General features: G+C 40.8%; 1 non-coding gene across 1 annotated transcript; it reads left to right on the forward strand.

The window, feature by feature from the left end:
* Nucleotides 1-4,371: 4,371 nt before the first annotated feature.
* Nucleotides 4,372-4,443, forward strand: trnaa-ugc (transfer RNA alanine (anticodon UGC)). The gene has a single exon. It is a non-coding gene; the product is annotated as a tRNA-Ala (tRNA).
* Nucleotides 4,444-9,414: the final 4,971 nt, after the last annotated feature.

The raw sequence follows: 9,414 nt of genomic DNA on the forward strand, positions 1-9,414 counted from the left end.
TGACCCCCAACCAACCTCTCCACTCACTGGACCCTTTTGATCACTCGACTAAGCATGCCTCTCCTTAATGTCAATATGTCTTGTCCATTGCTGTTCTGGTTAGTGTTTATTGGCTTATTTCACTGTAGAGCCTCTAGTCCTGCTCACTATACCTTATCCAACCTATTAGTTCCACCACCCACACATGCAATGACATCTCCTGGTTTCAATGATGTTTCTAGAGACAATATCTCTCTCTTCATCACTCAATACCTAGGTTTACCTCCACTGTATTCACATCCTACCATACCTTTGTCTGTACATTATACCTTGATGCTATTTTATCGCCCCCAGAAACCTCCCTTTACTCTCTGTTACAGACGTTCTAGACGACCAATTCTTATTGCTTTTAGCCGCACCCTTATTCTACTCCTCCTTTGTTCCTCTGGCGATGTAGAGGTGAATCCAGGCCCTGCAGTGCCTAGCTCCACTCCTATTCCCCAGGCGCTCTCTTTTGACGACTTCTGTAACCGTAATAGCCTTGGTTTCATGCATGTTAACATTAGAAGCCTCTTCCTAAGTTTGTTCTATTCACTGCTTTAGCACACTCTGCCAACCTGGATGTTCTAGCTGTGTCTGAATCCTGGCTTAGGAAGACCACCAAAAATTCAGAAATTTTAATTCCAAACTACAACATTTTCAGACAAGATAGAACTGCCAAAGGGGGCGGTGTTGCAATCTACTGCAAAGATAGCCTGCAGAGTTCTGTCCTACTATCCAGGTCTGTACCCAAACAATTTGAACTTCTACTTTTAAAAATCCACCTCTCTAAAAACAAGTCTCTCACCGTTGCCGCCTGCTATAGACCACCCTCTGCCCTCAGCTGTGCTCTGGACACCATATGTGAACTGATTGCCCCCCATCTATCTTCAGAGCTCGTGCTGCTAGGGACCTAAACTGGAACATGCTTAACACCCCAGCCATCCTACAATCTAAACTTGATGCCCTCAATCTCACACAAATTATCTATGAACCTACCAGGTACCTCCCCAAAGCCTTAAACACGGGCACCCTCATAGATATCATCCTAACCAACTTCCCCCTCTAAATACACCTCTGCTGTCTTCAATCAAGATCTCAGCGATCACTGCCTCATTGCATGCATCCGTAATGGGTCAGCGGTCAAACGACCTCCACTCATCACTGTAAAACGCTCCCTGAAACACTTCAGCGAGCAGGCCTTTCTAATCGACCTGGCCGGGGTATCCTGGAAGGATATTGATCTCATCCCGTCAGTAGAGGATGCATGGATATTTTTTTAAATGACTTCCTAACCATCTTAAATAAACATGCCCCATTCAAGAAATGTAAAACCAGGAACAGATATAGCCCTTGGTTCTCCCCAGACCTGACTGCCCTTAACCAACACAAAAACATCCTATGGCGTTCTGCATTAGCATCGAACAGCCCCCGTGATATGCAGCTGTTCAGGGAAGCTAGAAACCATTATACACAGGCAGTTAGAAAAGCCAAGGCTAGCTTTTTCAAGCAGAAATTTGCTTCCTGCAACACTAACTCAAAAAAGTTCTGGGACACTGTAAAGTCCATGGAGAATAAGAACACCTCCTCCCAGCTGCCCACTGCACTGAAGATAGGAAACACTGTCACCACTGATAAATCCACCATAATTGAGAATTTCAATAAGCATTTTTCTACGGCTGGCCATGCTTTCCACCTGGCTACTCCTACCCCGGTCAACATCACTGCACCCCCAACAGCAACTCGCCCAAGCCTTCCCCATTTCTCCTTCTCCCAAATCCATTCAGCTGATGTTCTGAAAGAGCTGCAAAATCTGGACCCCTACAAATCAGCCGGGCTAGACAATCTGGACCCTTTCTTTCTAAAATTATCTGCCAAAATTGTTGCCACCCCTATTACTAGCCTGTTCAACCTCTCTTTCGTGTCGTCTGAGATTCCCAAAGATTGGAAAGCAGCTGCGGTCATCCCCTCTTCAAAGGGGGACACTCTTGACCCAAACTGCTACAGACCTATATCTATCCTACCATGCCTTTCTAAGGTCTTCGAAAGCCAAGTCAACAAACAGATTACCGACCATTTCGAATCTCACCATACCTTCTCTGCTATGCAATCTGGTTTCAGAGCTGGTCATGGGTGCACCTCAGCCACGCTCAAGGTCCTAAACTATATCTTAACCGCCATCAATAAGAAACATTAATGTGCAGCCGTATTCATTGATCTGGCCAAGGCTTTCGACTCTGTCAATCACCACATCCTCATCGGCAGACTCGACAGCCTTGGTTTCTCAAATGATTGCCTCGCCTGGTTCACCAACTACTTCTCTGATAGAGTTCGGTGTGTCAAATCGGAGGGTCTGCTGTCCGGACCTCTGGCAGTCTCTATGGGGGTGCCACAGGGTTCAATTCTTGACCGACTCTCTTCTCTGTATACATCAATGAGGTCGCTCTTGCTGCTGGTGAGTCTCTGATCCACCTCTACGCAGACGACACCATTCTGTATACTTCCGGCCCTTCATTGGACACTGTGTTAACAACCCTCCAGGCAAGCTTCAATGCCATACAACTCTCCTTCCGTGGCCTCCAATTGCTCTTAAATACAAGTAAAACTAAATGCATGCTCTTCAACCGATCGCTACCTGCACCTACCCGCCTGTCCAACATCACTACTCTGGACGGCTCTGACTTAGAATACGTGGACAACTACAAATACTTAGGTGTCTGGTTAGACTGTAAACTCTCCTTCCAGACCCATATCAAACATCTCCAATCCAAAGTTAAATCTAGAATTGGCTTCCTATTTCGCAACAAAGCATCCTTCACTCATGCTGCCAAACATACCCTTGTAAAACTGACCATCCTACCAATCCTCGACTTTGGCGATGTCATTTACAAAATAGCCTCCAATACCCTACTCAACAAATTGATGCAGTCTATCACAGTGCAATCCGTTTTGTCACCAAAGCCCCATATACTACCCACCATTGCGACCTGTACGCTCTCGTTGGCTGGCCCTCGCTTCATACTCGTCGCCAAACCCACTGGCTCCATGTCATCTACAAGACCCTGCTAGGTAAAGTCCCCCCTTATCTCAGCTCGCTGGTCACCATAGCATCTCCCACCTGTAGCACACGCTCCAGCAGGTATATCTCTCTAGTCACCCCCAAAACCAATTCTTTCTTTGGCCGCTCTCCTTCCAGTTCTCTGCTGCCAATGACTGGAACGAACTACAAAAATCTCTGAAACTGGAAACACTTATCTCCCTCACTAGCTTTAAGCACCAACTGTCAGAGCAGCTGACAGATTACTGCACCTGTACATAGCCCACCTATAATTTAGCCCAAACAACTACCTCTTTCCCAACTGTATTTAATTCATTTATTTATTTTGCTCCTTTGCACCTCATTATTTTTATTTCTACTTTGCACATTCTTCCATTGCAAAACTACCATTCCAGTGTTTTACTTGCTATATTGTATTTACTTTGCCACCATGGCCTTTTTTTGCCTTTACCTCCCTTCTCACCTCATTTGCTCACATTGTATATAGACTTGTTTATACTGTATTATTGACTGTTTGTTTGTTTTACTCCATGTGTAACTCTGTGTCGTTGTATCTGTCGAACTGCTTTGCTTTATCTTGGCCAGGTCGCAATTGTAAATGAGAACTTGTTCTCAACTTGCCTACCAGGTTAAATAAAGGTGAAATGAAAATAAATAAATAAATAAATGTTTTCGATCCCTGTCCGTACCTGTTTTAAGAATTGCTGCTATCATTTCATTGTAGTTTCAATGGAGTGGTGTATATATAAAGTACAGTGTATTGATATTGCGTTTTTGGAAGCTCAGAGGGGGAGTGCATGCTATCTATGTATGAGGTCCTTTCTCCACTGAGTTTGTGTGCCAAATTCACATTTGCACAACTACTACTTTCCGGAATGTTGATATTTATATATATATATATATATATATATATTGCAGTATAGAGTGGCATGGTGGCCAAGTGGTAAGGCGTTGCCTTTAAAAAAAAAATCGCTTCTATTTTGTTATTGACTGTGCGCTAGTTTGTTCCATGTGTAACTCGTCGCCAGAACCACTGGTTCCAGGTCATCTGTAAGTCTATGCTAGGTAAAGCTCCGCCTTATCAAGGCACTCACTGGCGGCCTAGTCCTCTCGCAGCAGTCCCTTCCAGCTGCAATCAGAGCAGGAGATGTTCACCCCTTCGCGTCCAGACTGCAAATGAATTGCACTGCTTTGCTTTACCTTGGCCAGGTCGCAGTTGTGTATGAGAACTTGTTCTTAACTGGCTTACCTGCTCTAATAAAGGAGAAATTTAAAAAAAAAATATTTCCCAGAAAGGGGGTGTAGCTCAGTGGTAGAGCGCATGGTTTGCATGTATGAGGTCCTGGGTTCAATCCCCAGCTTCTCCATGTTTTTTTGCAGGAAACAGAGATGTGCTAAATAATTTGGTTTTTTAATCTGAAGAACATGCATTCAATCCCTGTTAGTACATTTATAGAACAGAAGTGGCATGGTTGCCAATGTTTATGGCATAATTTTCAAAAACTGAAGTTCATGTAAATCGAGTCAACCAAGATGGCATAGCAGTTCAGACGTCTTTTGTCCTCGTCTTGTCGTGTCCTGTATATATATATATATTTACAACTTTTTTCACATACATTTTATTTTTTATTTTCCATCAACTCATCTTCAAAACACTCTCCTGCAACCCGCCTCACCAATTTATACTTATAAAAAAGTATTATTTACCTCAAATCTGTAATCCTCCAAGAAGCTAGCCAGAAATTCCAAGAAGCTAGCCAGAAACTAGCCAGAAGCGAGCCCAGACGCTAATCCAGAAGCTAATCAGAAGCTAGTTCAGAAGCTAGTTAGCTTCTTTACTGGCAAAACGTTAGTATTCAGCTAACCACGGTTTGTGGTCATCAGCTATCCTTTAGCTCGAAAATCTATCGCCAATTTTGTACGGCGCAGCGCGGCTCGGAACGGAACATACCGGACCAATTTTTCTCTCCATGTCCCTGGATTTCAACTGCTGTCTGGACATTCATACCCGGATCTCACAGCTAGCTAGGTGTTATCCGTGTGACTATGGGCATTCGTCGATTCCGAAGCAAACATCAATTATTCCGGAGCTAGCCAGCTCCGTCAATCACTCCTGAGTTCCATCAATCACTCCGGGGCTGCAGTCACCTATCCGGACCCATTTTACTGCCTACGCGGAGCCCCACCGGTCCTTCACAACTGGACTGCCGACGTTATCTACCCGAAGGAGATCCGGCTGGCTCCTCCGTTGCGACGTTACCTGAACACCCATCTGCAGCCTGCTAACCGTTAGCTGCTATCTGAATAGACAATCGGACAATTTATTTATTTTTATTATTATTATGTTTCTTCTTGGGCCTCTATAACTATATCTATTGTTTTTATTTTTGTTGTTGTTGTGTGATTTGGATTAATCCCCTCTACCACACGGAACCCCACTAATCTACTGACGGAACGCAAGAGGTGGCTAACAACAGACCTCCATCCTATGCTAGCTTGCTACCGATGGCCTGGCTAGCTGTCTAAATCGCTGTGACCTCCAACCAACCTCATGGGTTCAAATCCCATGCCTTTATAGAAAAGGCTTCAAATTCCATGGAAATTTACATTCATTGGAGGACTTTGTAGAAAAATCATGTTGTATCAATATTTGAACACAACTATTATATTAAGGGGAATTATCTCTACGATAGAGCCACTTTACATGTTTCCTGTCCTACAGTATTCCCCAACTTGTCTTTTGAGAGTATTCACTTGTTAAATTAGCTTTTGCACAACTCCCACTTTCCACAATGTTGACATTCTAAGAATGAAATAGATGCGCAAAGCCATCTGTTTTTGTTAACTGAAGCACATGGGTTCAATCCCTGTTCGACGTTTATGGTAGATAGCTGATATTATGGAAATGTACTTTCATCACAACAGCGTAAAGAAAAGGTCAATTGTCTTGATATGGCCACTGCGACCTGTATGCTCTAGTCGGCTGGCCCTCGCTACATATTCGTCGCCAGAACCGCTGGCTATTTTGTTATTGACTGTGCGCTTGTTTGTTCCATGTGTAACTCGTCGCCAGAACCACTGGCTCCAGGTCATCTGTAAGTCTATGCTAGGTAAAGCTCCGCCTTATCAAAGCACTCACAGGCGGCCTAGTCCTTGCGCAGCAGTCCCTTCCAACTGCAGTCAGAGCAGGAGATGCCCATCTGTAAATAGCCCACCCAATCTACCTACCTCATCCCCATATTGTTGTTATTTACTTTCTGCACTTTTGCACACCAGTACTTCTACTTGCACATCATCATCTGCTCATCTATCACTCCAGTGTTCATTTGCTAAATTGTGATTACTTCGGTACTATGGCATATAGGATGTTACATGAACTTGAAAAGGACGATGATGATCCAGACTATGATGTTGTGAACTATTTGAAAATCCATGCAGAGCTAGGGTTTTATGAAAATAAATGTTTAGGTGCTATTGTTAGGAGTAAGGCACAGTACGCCTTGGAGGGAGAGAAATGTACTTCCTTTTTTCTGGGGCTTGAAAAACGAAAGCATTTTAAGAGTTATATTTTAGAATTGGAAAATGAAAAAGGTGTAAAGGTAAATGATTTTGTTTGACATCGTAGATTCAGTTGAATCCTTTTACAGAAATGTTTATAAAAGAATGATGTGGACAAAGTGTGTGTTGCAAAAGTGTTGGAGAAAATCAGTGCCAAAGTATCTCAGGCAAATAGAAGAATGTGTGATGAAGAGATTTCAATTATAGAAATCAAGAAAGCAATTGAGAACACTCAAGGAAATAAAATTCCAGGTTTGGATGGTTTAACAAATTAATTCTATATAGTTTTTGTGGATACTTTGGCACCCATTTTATTGAAGGTTTTTCAGTATATGGAAGAGAATAAGGAAATCCCTGAGTCTATGTCAATTGGTATGTTAACCATCTTATTTAAAAATAGAGGCAGTAGGTTAAAGTTAGAAAATTATAGGCCTATTAGTCTTCTAAATTCAGATTATAAAATACTGACTAAAGTTTTAGCTAATAGGATGAAAAAGGTGATTGGAAGTATTATTACATCAACACAAGCCTACGGAATACCTGGAAGAGATGTTGCAGATATAATTTGTACAATTAGATGTTGTTAAGCAAATGAAAAATGAAGGTGGTATAGTTTTAAGTTTAGATTTTAAGAAAGCTTTTGATAAAGTGGAACAGTTTTCTGCTACAGACTTTGGAGAGGTTTGGTTTTGGGCCAAAATTTGTATCTTGGAATAACTTGTTGTATAGTGGAGCAAAAGTTGTGTTAAATGTAACGGAGATACTTTCCTATAGAGAGGTCAGAATGGCAGGGTTGTCCTTTGTCAGCTCTATTGTACAGTGTTTCTACGGAACCTTTAGCTGTTTGAATACTTGGAGACAAAGAGGTGAGGGGTGTTGGAATCCCAGGTGGTGGTGTCAGTGTTATACATCAGTATGCTGATGACACTACTTTTACTGTGAAGGATGTAGGTAGCATTTAAAGCATAATGAAAATCATAGATATCTACTGTAAGGCATCGGGGGCTGAAGTTAATATAGAGAAGATGGAAATTATGTTTTTTGGGGATATCAATGCAAATAAGTGTGAGATTCCATTTAAGGTAGCTAAGGATTTTATAAAGGTGCTGGGAGTAAATATTGGTATAGAGGAGAAAGAGGCAAGGGACATAACTTGGACGGGGATCCTCAATAAAATCAAGCTAACTTTGAATTTCTGGAAAAATAGAAAATTAAAGTTAAAAAGGTAAAGTAATTGTAGTAAATGCTTTGGTATCATCTAAACTTGTGTATATTTTGGGAGTTCTAGACATGCCAGAGTGGGTTATAAATGAATTGAATAATGTGGTGTCTAATTTTATATGGGATGGTAAAGGTGTTAGAATTGCGCAGAAAACATTGATAGCAGACTATGATGATGGAGGTTTAAAACTTGTAGATTTTGACGTTAAAAGAAAAGCTATTTGGATAAAAACAGTAAAGAAATATTTGTATGACAGCTTAGATTATGGCTGGAAACATTTTTTCAAAGTCTATTTGGATGAGAGTGGTGGATGTGAAGATAATGGTTTGTTGATGGGTCTTAAAAGGAAAATGTGGGAAAAGGTACCAGATTTTTATAAAGAAGTGCTAAATGCATGGGCAGAGTTGTTGCCTGATGTGTATTATGAGTGTGGGCATTTGACCTAATTATGAATCATCCTGTTCTTCTGAATGAGAACATTAAGTACAAAGAAAAGGTGTTATATAGTGAAGTATTTATGAGTGCAGGTCTTAGACAGATAAAAGACTACACATATGAGGTAATTCCAGGTGTTTTCCTGAAGAAGCTATTGTTGACACCATCCATGAATGGGATGTAGAGGTGGGTAGGGGGAACAGTGAAGAATATGTACGAGAAGATAAAAGAAAGTATACCAAACACATGGGTGGATTTAATAAATAGTGAAGTTGTTAGAGAAGATTTATTTGTCTTTCCTAAATTGTTTATTGGTAACAGTAAGGAGAAGGCTCATTTATCTAGTATCCCGGTGAAAAGATTCTATAAAATAATGGTAGAGAAAAATGTGAAAAGGCCAGCTGCGGAGAAAGTTTGGAAAGGAATTCTTCCAACTTTGGATGTAAAAAAGATATGGAAAACTTTAAATGTAAAATATAAAAGTATGGAATGTGAAAGTAACGATTTTAAAATAAGGCATAATCGTATATATACAAAAGGTGGTTTTTACATCAAATCAATAGGGAAATAAAAAGAGAATGTAACTTATGTCACGAGTCACCGGAAAATTCACTGCATTTGTTTGTGGAATGTGAGGAGTTAAAATATTTATTTTGTAAGGTAAAGGGAATGATACATAGAAACTGGAAGGGTGATATTTAAAAAAAAATATGTGTGGAATGAATTGATGTTATTTGGCGTGGCTGGTAAATGCGAGGGTGTTAATGTTGTTTTGTTGAATGTTGCTTTGAGTTTTGTGAGGTATGCTATTTTTTGTAGGAGGAATTATGCTTTTTCTTGAGGGGAAGAGGGTAAGGGTGTGGGATATTTTTGTAGTATTGTTGAAGAAGCATATAGATATGTTTCATTATTATGGAAGTGAATGGTTTGATGAAGCTTTTGTGGAGGTGAGTGGGTTGATTTCAAGGGTGGAGGGTGGAAGAATTACTTATATTTTTGAAAGTATTGGTATGTTAATTTCCTTTTGGTTTTTATAGTTGTTCGGGAGTTGATTTCAACATGCCTGTTTTGTGAGATTAGAATTTATGTTATGTTTTTCTTAGTATTTGTTGTATTTTATTTA

Source organism: Oncorhynchus nerka, unplaced genomic scaffold (assembly GCF_034236695.1).
Source record: "Oncorhynchus nerka isolate Pitt River unplaced genomic scaffold, Oner_Uvic_2.0 unplaced_scaffold_4174, whole genome shotgun sequence".
NCBI classification, from domain to species: Eukaryota; Metazoa; Chordata; class Actinopteri; order Salmoniformes; family Salmonidae; genus Oncorhynchus; species Oncorhynchus nerka.